Below are 14,541 nucleotides of genomic sequence, written 5' to 3'. Positions count from 1 at the left end.
GCCCTTGGCTCCCACTTTACGCGTATGGCTGGAAATGGAACATCATGCAGTGTTTTTAAACCATCTTGAGGCTGGTCTAGTGATCCACACCTACAATCCTGGCATTGAGGGTCTGAGAGAGGAGAATTGAGAATTTGAGTTAGGTTACCTAGTAAGACCCTGTCTCAAAAAACAAAAGGTTTGTACATAAAGTTTATGGTACAGAGTTTTCTACTTGTATTTTTTTTTATATTTAATTCATAATATCAGGGCATCACGTTGATTTTTTTCTATGTTAATTCTACTTGTATTATTATCATATTGGCACTTGAATTTTTTTAATTTCGGACTTCTGGATTAGCGATGATAAATCTGTGTGCTTTGAGAAAATGTGAAATAGCTTTCTAACGTAGAAACTAAAACATAGTCATTCTCTTCATGCCTTTTTACTGTGTAGCTCTGGCTGTCCTGGAGCTCACTCTGTAGACCAGGCTGGCCTCAAACTCAGAGAGATCCACCTGCCTCTGCCTCCCGAGTGTTGGTTAAAGACATATGTCATTATGCCCAACTTCTAGTGTCTTTTTAGCTATCCCTAGAGCACACAAAGCGTATCAGAGAGGGGTCCTGCCTAAACACACACACACACACACACACACACACACACACACACACACACACGCATTGTGTAGTTCATCTGTGTGCTTGTATTATTCATATGGAGGCTTTGATCCCCTCAATAAATCATAAGCTTCTTTGAACGCAGAGACTAATTTTATTCACTGTTTCTTCTCTCTCCGCCCATGCCCACAGCTATCACGGGGCTCTACACATTTGCTACCCGGTACACGCGCGTTAAAAATACATGAAACCAGAAAGCCATCGTGTCCAGAAGAGAGAACCCTGCCTTCCCACTCACTAGACACTGACTTTTTTAATTCAATTACAAGAGGAATAAGCAGATGTGTTTATGAACAGTTATTTTGACTAACATTTGTGCAATGGGAAAAAAAAAAAAAAAAGATCCCTGGGCTATTCTTAGTCTCCGGACAAAGTGTGTGGTACTCAACTCTCACACGCTCACCCTGCTCACCCTGTGCGTGTAGGGCGTCAGCATGGGATAGTAGCTAAAACTCACAGTCTACAACCAGCCACTGGGGCTAGAAACCTGGCTCCATTACTCAGTAGCAGCAGTAATTTGGGTAACATCTTGGTCCCTTTACCTAGAACGTGAGACAAGTGCCAACTCCTTAGATGGTGTTCTGGGAGCAAGCACTACAGACAGAACATCAACCACATGGCGGCCCCACAGTGCGCTCTCAATAGAAATATCACTTGTTCTCTCAGGGGTAGGAGTGCATAAAGGCACAGGTTACTTTTGAAGACTTGTTTTTTGTTTGGTTGGTTGTTTTATGTTGTTGTTGTTGTTGTGTTTTTTTGTTTTGAGACAGAGTCTTACCTTGCAGCTCTGGCTGTCCTGGATCTCACTCTATAGACCAGGCTGGCCTCGGACTCACAGGAATCCGCCTGCCTCTGCTTCCCGAGTGCTGGGATTAAAGGTGTGCGCCACCACCACCACACTGGCGTGTTTATCTTATTTAGTAACACTGTCACAGATTACTTCCACCAGGTCACTTGAGTGCCTATACTTTTTAATTTCCTTACGACCCAATCTTGTCTGAAATGTCAGGAAAGTAATTTTTTTAAAAAAGCATTAATTTCTACTGACAAATTGGTCACATCGTTCATCTTGATCTTTTTTCAACATTTCTCAAACACAGCCTAACATTTACTAGGAAGTCTGCTGGTCTCTGGATTTCTTTTTTCATTCTTTACAGTATAAATAAGCTTTTTTTAGTGTCTTCCATATGCCTGCATGTGCTAAATACAGCTCCTCAAATTGGGAGTTGCAAATATATCCTTAAAAAGGTAAATAGTTTGTTCAAAAAAGAGGGAACTTGGGGTCTAGAGGGATGGTTCAGCACTGGCCGCTCTTCCAGAAGACCCAGGTTCAATTCCCAGCACCCGCATTGTGGCTGACAACTGTCTGTAACTCTAGATCCAATGGGATCCAGTGCCCTCTTCTGGCATCCATGGGCACTACATACATGCAGGCAATACACCTATACACATAAAATGAAAATAAATAAATCTAAAAAAAAAAAAAAGCATTTTTCTAAGTTTCTCAGCTTTCCAGGATTATATTCCTCCTAATAGAGTCACACACACGCAGGAGCAAGGATGGGAAGGTCAGAAGGAGATAACTATATTAACAGCCAGCGGTCAACTCCTGACTTCGGATCAAACACCAACGTGCAAGCTTTAATTGTCTATTTAACTCAACAACACAGACATCCCAATAAAAAATTGCCTATATCAGTAGGGTATCTTCTACTGGGAACACAGAAAAATGACTAAAAGGTAACATAGTCAACGGATATAAGTAGCTGATTCTGAGTATTGTGATCATTGCAAATCATTGGTTTTTTTTCCTTTAACTCATTTTTTTTTCACTCTAGGAGAAGAATGTTGGGTGGCTCTGAGACCCCTCCCCTCGCCATGGGTATAATTGGTAATCAAGGGCTGGGGTGGCGGCTCCTCAGTGGTGTAACAGCCCACACGTTGTCCAGGAATCTTCAGGGATGCAGCTTTCAGGGCCATCACCCATACTAGCGTGGGTTCTCTGGCAATGCAGTGCCTTTGTGTTCTATAAAGAATCCCTCGTCTAAGCTTAAGTAACCCCAATAACTCTTTGGTTCAGCAAGCTGAACTTAGGTGGACTCATCCTTGGTTTTGGGGGTACCCCGTCTGTGACGAACAGACATTGTTCACATCTTCCCTTAAAACTCATAGTCTAAAACCACGGAGAGAAATAAGAAAAATACAAACAAAGAGATTAAATAATGTCACACAACTAGTTAGTTGGGATAAGAACCTGGTTTAACTCTAATGCCACACTCTAACAACTATGATAATAAAATGAACCAGATAACTTTACCTGAACAAGATCAAAGCATTCTGGGAGTTCTAAAACAGACTTGCTCTCAGCCACCTGATTGTTCCCAACTGAATGTGATAGCCATCATTTCTGCATATTCTTCTTATATTATTTACTAACTGATACAGTTACAACTGTTACATTATTTACTAACTAATACTAATACAACTAACCAAGAAGCAACTTCAACAGTCAGTCTAGCTGTGCCGGTTAGTCGAAAACTCCAGAATAGCAAAGGAAATGAGCAAGCTCACGGGTGAGGGCAACAGAGCTGGTTGACGCGCATGTGGCACCATGACAGGGCCCCACAGGGGTCAGTAGGAACATGAGAGGTGGGCTTTGGTGACATCCAGAACATTCCTCTCTGCCACAACCCACCCTGTGAGTTATCCAGGAGAAATCCGGTCGGTCAACCTTCAAGTTTCCCAAGACACTTCCGAAACGATTTCTTTCTCAAATTAACTGGTCCCTTGTGAAAAAGGAAACAGGATGCCGGGTAGTTACCTGAGGCAGCAGTAAACTAAGGACCCTCTCCACAGAGAGAAGACGTCCAATGAGACAGACCCAAGGTATCATCAGTTTGCAATCATCTCTGTGCTAATGTTGTGTTCTGTCTTCAGGAAGAAGCAGCTGTTGCAATCACTGTGTGCAGAACTGAGAAAACTTCTGAAATGATTCAACCCAAATGGCCCTGGCTTTTTAAGTGCTTAAAAATTCTCACATCACACGACACTCACTAGAGGAAGAAAAACCTATGAACCGCTCATCACGTCAAAGCTTTGATAGAGTCAACACACGCTGTCTGTCCAATGTTTGCATTACAGTATCTGGTGTCCAGCTTGACTGAAAATGAACTTTAAAGAGAAGTGTTTGGAAAGTGTGGCGGTTAGCTTCAATTGTCAAATTGACACAACCCAGGTGAGTCTCAATGAGGGACTACCCACGTTGGGGTGACCTATGAGGAGTTGTCGTCATTAAGTTAACGGGTGTGGACTGCCCCCGCCCACTGTGAGTGGCACCATTCCCTAGGCAGAGGCAGCGTACCAGAGTGGAGAAACAGAGCTGGGCGCCAGCAAGCCGCTGAGCACGCACACATTTCCTTTCTTTCTATTCCTGACTATGGATGTGATGAGACCGTTTTTAAACTTCCTGCCGCCTTGACCTCCCTGTGATGACGGTGTGTAACCTGGAATTGCACACTAAAATAACCCTTTCTCCCCAAGTTGAATTGTGTTGGGGTGTGTTACCATGGCAGCAGAAATGAGACTAGAAGAGTCTGCCTTCACCACCCTGTTTGAACTCATCCGGGTACACTGCAACCACACAGACAGGGGTTACAGACAGCCAAGTCTACAGCTGACTCCTCATGGGAGAAAAACTAGGTTAGACCGTGTTTGTAGGCTTGCCTCCAAGGATAGGAAGCCACTGACTTGCAATGTGTCGGGTTCAATTTCTTTTGGGGAGGTGGGGGCCCTGCAGCCCTAGGAATTTAACCCAGGAACTTGAGTGTGCTAGAAGAGCATTCTACCACTGAACCACAGCTCAAGCCCTGTTTCTGAATTCCTAAAAATAAGGATGGCTGAGCTATTGGACAGATGGTGAAGACCTAAGGGAGAAGGTTATTAGAGAATTCCTCTTCAAAGAACAATGGAGAGCAGCGTTGTCTAAGACTCAATCCAATAACCATTCTTGTTTTCTTCCATGCTACAATTTCCCTTCTTTATCTTCAATAAAGTGTCCTTCCTTCCAGCTTCATGTTGGGGACACCAGAGATGAGGAGGAGGGGCAGGCGTGGAGTGAAGTGAGAGATGTGGGGACAGAAAAACCCCTGGGGAAAGCAGGATGGCTCAACTCAGAACACTACAATAGTAACAACAACAACAACAACAAATCCCACAAACACACCCACACCCACACACACACACTAGCACTGCCTGGAAGTGAGGGGTTGGACTGCTATGGGTCGACTCTAGTTCAGAAGGACAATATTCATTCTCTAAGGCCTTGAGGACATGGGAGCAGAGGGAGAGTGGTAGGTACTCAAAGGAGGGAAGAACCTCATGTTGAATGTGGGAAAGCTTGGGTCATTTGATCCCTCTAAAATCAACTATCCACGGGACATTGATACACACTCCAGATACAGTTTCCAGGATAGCACAGGTTCAAACTGAAGCACAAGGGTTGGTTACTAAATTTAAGAATCTTAAGAAATCCTGGCCCCGACCACCTGCAGGGAGGGCGTGGCTATGGACTGGACACTGACACTGAGTACACTGAACGCCCGCCCACACAGTGGTGCTCCATTTCACTGGCCCTCACAAGGGTGTGGTTGGTGATGAGCACAACGTGGACAACTTCGACTCATCCGGTCATTTCTCTTCTACAGAAATAAATTGCAGCTAGATTTTCTAAGACAGGTCTAGCTATATTGCTCAGGCTGGCTTTGAACTTGTGCCCAATCCTTCTGCCTGAGGCTCACAAGTGGTGAGATTACAGGTCTGTGTCACTATGTATTTGTGTGTGTGCGTGTGTGTGTGTGTGTGTGTGTGTGTGTGTGTGTGTTGTGTGTGTGTGTGTGTGTGTGTGTGTGTGTGTGTGTGTGTGTGTGCTCAGGAATATAACAGACTGAAACAGCCATTTCCAGAGGAACTCTGTTTTCTGATGCAGGATTAACCCACCCAGAGACAACAATGGAGGCAGAAAGAATTTTTGCAATGAGATGCCCAGAAGAGTCACCAGTCACGGCTTTATGAACATGTAAATGATGCAAGCAGAGTGAACTAAAATAAACAAAAAAAAACAAATACAGGCTCCCGAGAGAGAGCTGGGCACAACGGAACCCACCTACAGATGCAGCTACTCCACAGGCTGGAGCAGGAGGCTCAGCTGAGCCCGAGTTCTGGGCCAGAATGGACTACACAACAAACCCTAGTCTCATAAAACAGCGCAGGCCCCCATGGGCACAACGTAATCACGGCACTCGGGCTACAGAGGCAGGGGGACATTACGTTCAGGGCCAGTCTAGGCTACATAGAGAGCCCTTATCTACACACACACACACACACACACACACACACACGCACGCACGCACAGTCTAAGACTCCTAATTGTCCAGTCTCAAAGCCCAAATGCTGTTCACAGATTTAGCTTCTCCCTTAAAAGGAATGATGGTTGTTACACCTTCCAAGAGCAGAAGCCGCAAGTCTTCTTTGTAGGGGTTTGCGCAGACTTGTAGCTACATGCAAGTCTCTGCGTTTCTGTAGGGGAGCTGCCCTGCTGTGGCTCCTGCTGTGGGCACTGAACAAGAAACAGCTCCCTGGTGATCCGCTGAGAATCACCACCCAACCCTTGAAGACCCCAAACTTTTCCCACTTATGGAAGCTTCAAGTTAAGTCCTTTGGGCCCGTTATGGGAGAATCCGGGGACAGAAAAAGCTGAGATTGCCACCAACGTGCCGAGAAGGACCTCCTTCACCTTGTCAAGTCTCATGGGGGGGGGGGGGGGCGAAGAAATCATGCTGCACCACTTTCCTGCTGCTGTTTAAAGTTTACACAACTGGGTCTAGGATCTTAGTGATCCAGTAAGTGGGAAAACTGCTGGGAACTAGAGAGAAACAGAGGGAACGGGGGATGGGATGAATCCCAAGTCACTGACCAAGGGGCGGAACTGGCTCGCCCTCTACTGGCCAAGGGAAGGAACTGGCTCGCCCTCTACTGGCCAAGGGAAGGAACTGGCTCGCCCTCTACCGACCAAGGGAAGGAACTGGCTCGCCCTCTACTGGCCAAGGGAAGGAACTGGCTCGCCCTCTACCGACCAAGGGAAGGAACTGGCTCGCCCTCTACCGACCAAGGGAAGGAACTGGCTCGCCCTCTACTGGCCAAGGGAAGGAACTGGCTCGCCCTCTACTGGCCAAGGGAAGGAACTGGCGCCCTCTACTGGCGACAGCAGGTAGTGTCGGCAAAATGGGAGGTGACCTTCCCTATCCCCTTGACCTGAAAGACCCAGAGAGGCCCACAGTGAAACCACGTTGCACATCTACAGCAACTCCCACCCGTGACCAGAACACTTTACTGCTACATCCTGAATGAGCCCTCTTCTGCCAATGTGTTGAAAAGGCAACACTGGACAGAGGAAATGGGGTGGGGTGGGGGAGCCTATGGAGATAGCTGACGTGGTGTAAAGTACTTGAAGCACAATCATAAGACCCAAGCTGGGGTCCCCAAGACCTGAGCTGGGTCCCCAGAACAAAGCCAAACATGTCGGTGTATACATGGAATCCCAGCACTAGAGAGATGTTTGCTGGCCAGATAGCCTATCCAATTCAGTGAGTTCTAGGTCATCAAGAGACCCTGTCTCACACACCTTTAATCCCAGCACTCAGGAGGCAGAGGCAGGTGAATCTCCGAGTTCAAGGCCAGCCTGGGCTACAGAGTGAGTTCCAGGACAGCCAGGGCTACACAGAGAAACCCTGTCTTGAAAAACAGAGAGAGAGAGAGAGAGAGAGAGAGAGAGAGAGAGAGAGAGAGAGAGTAATTAAATTAATTAATTAAAGACAAGCTGCATAACTCCTAAGAAATGGCATACATGCACCCAAATACATGCAAGCATACACAGAAGAAATTTAAGTCAGGTAGGTATGGAATACATCAGAAACTCTTCTTTTCCAATACACAACATCAAAATAGATCTCTATATATAGTCCATTATGAATAGCTAGCTACTTGCTCGTACCATTACCAGGGGGGAAAAAATGACATTATTCTTCAGCAGCAAATCCTTTGTTGAAAGTAAAATGTCAGTAGCAAAAATGCAAAGAACTCAGATTTTAAAACAAAAAACTGCCCGGCGGTGGTGGCACACGCCTTTAATCCCAGCACTCGGGAGGCAGAGCCAGGCGGATCTCTGTGAGTTCAAGGCCAGCCTGGGCTACCAAGTGAGTTCCAGGAAAGGCGCAAAGCTGCACAGAGAAACCCTGACTCGGAAAACCAAAGGAAAAAAAAACAAAAAACAAAATACAACACTACCTCCTACCACTGGGGAGAGAGACTGGGTCAGGCTCGCACTCGGCATAAAGCCACCACGGTGTAAGAAAGATGCTCTGCAAACCGTACATCCCCAACTGACCTGTTCTTGCTATTCTGCTGCCTCAGAAAACGATTCTTTCTTTGCTTCTCCCCACCCACATGTAAAGATTGACATTGTCATAAATGTTTATTAGATTATATCAATACCTCCAATGGCTTTAAATCCACCTAAGAAAGCATTTGATACACACTGATGTCCGATATGCAACAGTAAGTTGTTCCTGAAGAGAGGCTCAGTAGTCATGAGCACATACCGCTCTTTCAGAGGCCCTGAGCTCGGTTCTCAGCACCCAAGAAAGGCGGTTCGCAACGGACTCAAACCCCAGCTCTAGAGCGTTCCATACCTCTGGCCTCCACAGGCACTGGCACTGTTGTTCATGCCCACACAGACCTACACACATTTAGAAGTAAAGGAGGGATGGCTCAGAGGTTAAGAGCACTGGCTGCTCTTCCAGAGGTCCTGAGTTCAATTCCCAGCAACCACATAGTGGCTCACAACCATCCGTAATGAGATCTGGTGCCCTCTTCTGGCCTGCAAGGACACATGCAAGTAGAACACTGCATACATAAATAATAAATAAATAAATAAATAAATAAATAAATAAATAAATAAATCTTTTTAAAAAAAGAAGTAAAAAATATAAATCTTTAAAACGCACAAGATGAATTCCAAGTAGCTCCCATGAGCTTGAAAATTCTAGGGCATCAAAGTCCACAAAACTCAAGCACGAGTATAAACTACCAAGTCTGCATCTCAGCAGAAGCCTCATGCTGTTCCTTCACAGCCCATCCCTTCCCCTCCCCCACTTGCCAAAGCGCCAGTGCCAGGCATAGTGCCGTCCCTAAGCCCCGGGCCTGCCCTGATGCGTGTTACTTTCACGACATTGCACGCACACATGCACACCCAAGGTAACTCTGGTCCCGCCTCCTGACCATCCTACCTGTCCGTCCGTGTGATACACATTCAGAGTCCCGCTACTGGCACACTCTTCATGTAACAAATGCTAAGGGGGAAAGGGGACAGATGCAGCCTCCTCCCCCGCTATGTGTAAGAAGAGAGAACACACATGTATACAGGAGCAGACATAAAGCATTGCTGGCACTCTACAGAAGTAAGCATAGCAACACTGGGGTCCAGGAGAAGGTACAGGGGTCCCAGCCAACCAGGAAAGGAATCCAGGAAGGCAGGAAGAGCCTAATGCTCAGTCCAGTGCATCAGCAAAACACCCTGAAAGGACGGCAACACTCTGTGATGGAGTGCAACGCGTTCTCTTCGTGCACCCGGAATGCATTTGCAAAAAAGCCAAAGTCCACCGAGCACAGCTGACACACGTCTTTAATGCCAGCGCTAGAAAGGCAGAGGCAGGCGGATCTCTGTGAGTTCGAGGCCAGCCTGGTCCACATGCATAGTGAGTTCCGAGACAGTCAGGGGTATGTAGAGAGACTCTGTCTCTCTGTCTGTCTGTCTGTCTGTCTGTCTGTCTGTCTGTCTCTCTCTCTCTCTCTCTCTCTCTCTCTCTCTCACACACACACACACACACACACACACACACTCAAAAGTCCATGCCCTTTCAGTCCTTGCTCTATTTGACCTCTCTCTCTCTCCCTCCCTCCCCCTCTCTGTCTCTCTGAATGTGTGTGTGTGTGTGTGTGTGTGTGTGTGTGTGTGTGTGTGTGTGTGTGTGTACATGGCCATGTGTTCTTAAGAACTGTTCCATAGATGTTAAAATGCATCTCTTCCGACTCGACTTCTGGTTCCCAGTGGCAGCCTCGGGTGCCTCACACACCTTACCCAAACCCTGGGTCCCTCTGACTTCATCATCCTGTAACCCCCATCTCTAGACCTATAAAGTCACCCCCCCCTTAGCATCTTGTCTTTCCTCATTCCCAGGACTCTCTTCCTCGGATTCCTAGATGTCTGTCACACTGGCCTCCTCTCTGAGCTCACTCATCCTCTCCAGCCTGTCCTCACTCCTGCCAAAATGGCCTCTGAAACACAGAAATCCACGCTGTCACCACCAAACAACCTCAAGCCCAACTGCAACTGCCAAGTCCCCCTCTCTATCCAGTGATAAGACGACCAGGGGCATCGAGATCACCCGGTGCTCACACAATGCTCGGACTCTTTCCTCTGCCTGGAGTATGTGGCTCCCATTGCCCCACACGGGCCAATAACACTTCTGTTATTCTCTTCTAATCCGACTTCTTTGGAGGAGAGTGGAATCATGCTGCAGTCTGGGCTTGCCTGGAACTCACTCTGTAGCCCAGGCTGGCCTAAACTCACTATAATCCTCCTGCCTCAGCCTCCCACATGGTGAGATTATAGAGTGAACACCGTCCTCAGTTTCCAATTCTATTCCTTTCTAATACCCTCTCATGCTTCATGAGTTTTGAGGATTTGACCTTTGCCCCCACTGCCCTTTGTTCACACAGAGTCTGCTTTCACATATAACATGAATCCAAAAATACGTTTATAACCATTCTCAAATAAAGCACATAAGGAGGACTGATCTTGCATATTGTTGGAAAAGGTTATGTGATCCTTTCCAGAAAGCTATAAAAAAAATTATGAAATCCCTAATCAGGATCATTCAACGTCTGTTCCTCAAATAACTGAACCTCATTGATTATTTTTAAAGTTTAGAAGCCCCAGAAACATTCAGAATTGCCTCAAAACTCAAGTGTACAAGCGCTGGCGGGAAAGGCTGTCTCTGTGTCTCTGTGTAGCTGAATGAATAGCCGGGTGAACGCAGCCAGGCCGTGGGCCGAACGCTGTGCATGTTCACTGGCTTAATTTTCAGAACGACCCCACGAAGGATCACCATCACCCTCAGCTACCGGCGAAGAAAACTGAACACAGAGGGACTGCAGAACGCTCCCGAGATCACACAGCTGGACAGAGGCAAAACAGGGACTCACACCCAGGTGAGATGGCTCCAGAGTCCACGTTCTCAACTCACGTCCTTCCTCGTGGCCATCAGGACCCTCTCCCTCGCCTCACTCAACTTTCTCCACGCCTGCTCTTGGGGAATCTACCTGACGCCAGCCTCTGGCCTGGCGGGCACTGGGGCATGCCTGCCCTGTGGCCTGAAGAGTGTTCCTAGGGGAGAAGATCAAGAAGAGGAACTGTGCAGAGATGATGTGGACTCACTCCATCATGCCATCCACTGCTCCAGAGGACTCTGACAATTCAGCAAATCCCTCACGTTTGAGCACTAGGAAGGTGTGCAGACTACGTCCCTCTCTAAAGATGATCAATACCCCTGGATTGCCTGAAAGTCCCCTGTTTAGGTAGCCCCCTCTCCTAAGCATTGTCCCGAAGTTCCATAAAAGTGCACAGTTTTACCTTGAAACATTGGGAGTCTTACTGGCGCGTCAGCCCATATGAGAAGAACAGACTCCAAAGACTTTAGATTACACTCATAGACTCTATGAAAATGGAAGTTGTCTAAAATTAATTCTAACATACCAGGACTGTGGTAGGGACAGTAATTATAATTTTTTATTTGCTTCTCTGAATCTTTATTTTCCGAGACACTCACTAAGGATTCCGTGATGTCAACTTGAGTGGACTCACCTCGGAGAGTATACCTTTGGGCATGTCTTTAAGGACATTTCCAGAGAGCCTTAACTGAGGGAAGATTCACCATGGATGTGAGAGCACCATCACAGAGGCCTGGCTCCCATACTGAATAAGAAATAGACAGTCAGCTGAGTGCATCACCTCCTTTCTCTGGTTCCTGTTTGTCTGAACCGCCCACTACCACGCCTTCCCTGCCAGGATGGACTGTATCCCTTCCAACCACAAGCCAAAATAAACCTCTCTCCCCTTAAGTTGCCTGTTCTCGGGGATTTGGTCAGAGCAGTGGGAGAAACAATGAATACAAGTACTGTGTCTTTCTGTTTGCCCTCAGTGTCCAGCACAGGACTTCCTCGAATATATATATATATCACATTATCACATTTCACATTTCAAAATACTTTCAGTTTGACTCCGAAACATTCCTGAGATCCACAGAGTCAACCTTGCAAATTAAGAGAATCGTAGGAAAGTGGAATAGTAGTCTAACATCCGAGGACAATTTAAGTGTTAGTTTTAATTAAAGATAAAATCAATTTGAATGATTCAATAGAGATAGAAAACTGAGAAAAGCAAGCAGGGTAAAAAAAAAAAATTAAAAAAAGAGTGGTGATTCCCTGAATAGGAAGAGATGATGGATACAATATGCACAAGGATGTGACTGGTTTATCCTAAGTCACAGGAGGAGAGCCTGCCCATTCGAGGCAGGAGTGTGAGGACATTCTACCTCGCTTGTTTCTTTCCAGATAGGTCCCGCTACATAGCTCAGGCCAGGCTTGAATGTACTATCTCCCTGCTCCGGCCTCCCAGGCGCTGGGTTACGGGTGTACCCCCACGACACCTGTCTTACAGAACTCTTTTGGTTGCTTATATTTTCTCTATTAAAACACGAAGTAAGAACACAGAACGGGATGTAAACACGGAGCAGGGGTAGGGGTGTGGGCTAGAGAAATAAAAGAGGACCTGCCAGCAACACCAACTCCGTCAGTTACATCAGCTGTCGCACCTCTAAGGAGGGCTCAGGGGGTCTGTCTCTCCAGTCACCGTCAGCAGGAGGTGCGCACACAACATGCTAGAGACGTGAGGAAACATACAGGTTGGGGCTTGGCCAGGGGACACCAGGACAACTGATCCGTGTGTGCAACTTAAGTGTGATGGTGCTAACAAGCAATGGATCATTATCGATCACTGCCAGGTCAGGTACACTGCACAAGGTCACAAAACCAGGACTCAGCTGAGGATTTATAGTGAGACACTATCTCCAAACGAGGGGGGGATTAAAAGAGAATAAGCCCTGATCCTTCTCTTTGGGGGCCTGTCAATGTGGGGGATAGTTTGCTGGTTTCCAAACTTTTCTGTCTATAAGAAAAGCTTGGGGAGCGTAAAAATCAATGTGGCAACTCATGTCAATTAAATCTGAATGCTGGGAAGTGGGAACTAAGCATTGGTATCTTTTTTTTTTTTTAATTCCCAAATGACTTCAATCAAAACATCAAAAACTTGGAACACTGCAATAATCTCCTCTGCAGAGAATGGAATTTGAAGATCTATATTAAAATCCCTCCAGGTAAGCATTCAGCGTGCGTTACATTGATATTCTGCTGTAGACTCAATGCCCAACACAAGAAAAATGCAGCGCACTGTTGTACAAAACCACCACCTACCCTTTGGGGAAGAGTATTCAAATCCGTGCTAAATTTATACTCAGGGTAAAAGGCACTTGGGATTGTGGGGTTATTAATCTTGGACATGTTGCTTACTGCCCTACCCCCAGTGTCTGTAATCAGGTCTGGCAAATCGCAAATGCATGTGAATATCTGTTGAGGGAATGAGTGACATTTTAATACATATGGTCTAGAAAAGCCATTTGAATGGCAATGTTCCTTTTGACACAAAAGGAACTGAACTATTCCACTCGTGGTAGTCTATCATAACCAAATGCAAAAATAATAACAATATATACAGAAGATGATTTTAAAAAGGACTCCCTTGGTCTATCATAAACTCTGTTCCAGATCATATCAGTTTTAGTTTTATAGTCTGTCTTACCCCCCTGGGATCAGGCAGCACACATAATATAAACTTCAATGCCTTTCTTATCACAGCTGAGGAGTGCTCCCCCTGCTGGAAGGGCTTGATAATGACGGCATCAACGGAGGAGTCGGGATTCTGACCCCAACCGGCTGAGAGCTGCGACCTTCTGACCTTCAGGCCCCACTATGTTCAACCAGAGCTTGTGGGTGAAGAGAAATCACATTGAATTCTCCTTTACCTCTAAATTATCACAACCAAGACCTAGAAACATTTTCCCTAAAACCCTGGTCCTTTTTAAATGAGGTCATAGGAAGATGTATCAACTGTCTCAAAGCCACGGGGATCCCTCAGAAATTAGAAGCTCACAGGGTCTTATAGCATGTTCAAACATTTATGTGAGCTTTCAGTTACCTGGGAATAAACTTTGAAAAGTGGAAGCATAATTCTTAGCTATAACATGCTCAAATGTTGTCTTTTATTTTTTCTCTTGGTGAAGGGAAATTGCTATTAAAATATACAAGTTTAAACATGTATATATCCAGACAGGGTGGCCCACACCTTTAATCCCAGCATTCACGAAGCAGAGGCAGGCAGATCTCTCTGAGTTCCTGCAGCCTGGTCTATGAGGCAAAATCCAGGACAGCCAGAGCTACATAATGAGACCCTGTCTCAGACAAATCAAAAAACAAGTGTGTCATAGTTTTTCCCAAGCACCTTTTTCTCCTAATCTTCAGGCTTTAAAAAATCTATATTAAAATCTCTTGCAATAATCTCCAGTTCTGCTTCATTAAAAAAATTATTTCTTTCATCTAGTCAAGGAAGACCACAGGCTAATCAGATGCTAGAAACATACTTCAAACTGTTCATTA

General features: G+C 46.0%; 1 protein-coding gene and 1 long non-coding RNA gene across 4 annotated transcripts in view; one reads left to right on the top strand and one right to left on the bottom strand.

Annotated features, from left to right (window-relative positions):
- Tbc1d30 (TBC1 domain family member 30) overlaps positions 1 to 14,541 on the bottom strand; it is an 89,155-nt gene that overhangs the window by 59,716 nt on the left and 14,898 nt on the right. The gene's annotated exons all lie outside the window — the stretch shown is intronic.
- On the top strand, positions 6,629 to 14,115 carry LOC121823647 (uncharacterized). 2 transcript variants are annotated; one of them, XR_013045610.1, is made up of 3 exons: positions 6,629 to 6,922; positions 13,168 to 13,205; positions 13,744 to 14,115. It is a non-coding gene; the product is annotated as an uncharacterized LOC121823647 (long non-coding RNA). The 2 variants fall into 2 exon arrangements; XR_013045609.1 differs by lacking the exon at positions 6,629 to 6,922 and having other exon boundaries at positions 10,563 to 13,205.

This window comes from Peromyscus maniculatus, chromosome 18 (assembly GCF_049852395.1).
Source record: "Peromyscus maniculatus bairdii isolate BWxNUB_F1_BW_parent chromosome 18, HU_Pman_BW_mat_3.1, whole genome shotgun sequence".
NCBI classification, from domain to species: Eukaryota; Metazoa; Chordata; class Mammalia; order Rodentia; family Cricetidae; genus Peromyscus; species Peromyscus maniculatus.
The sequence above is the reverse complement of the archived record's forward strand: the minus strand, read 5'-3'. Positions and strand labels throughout refer to the sequence as shown.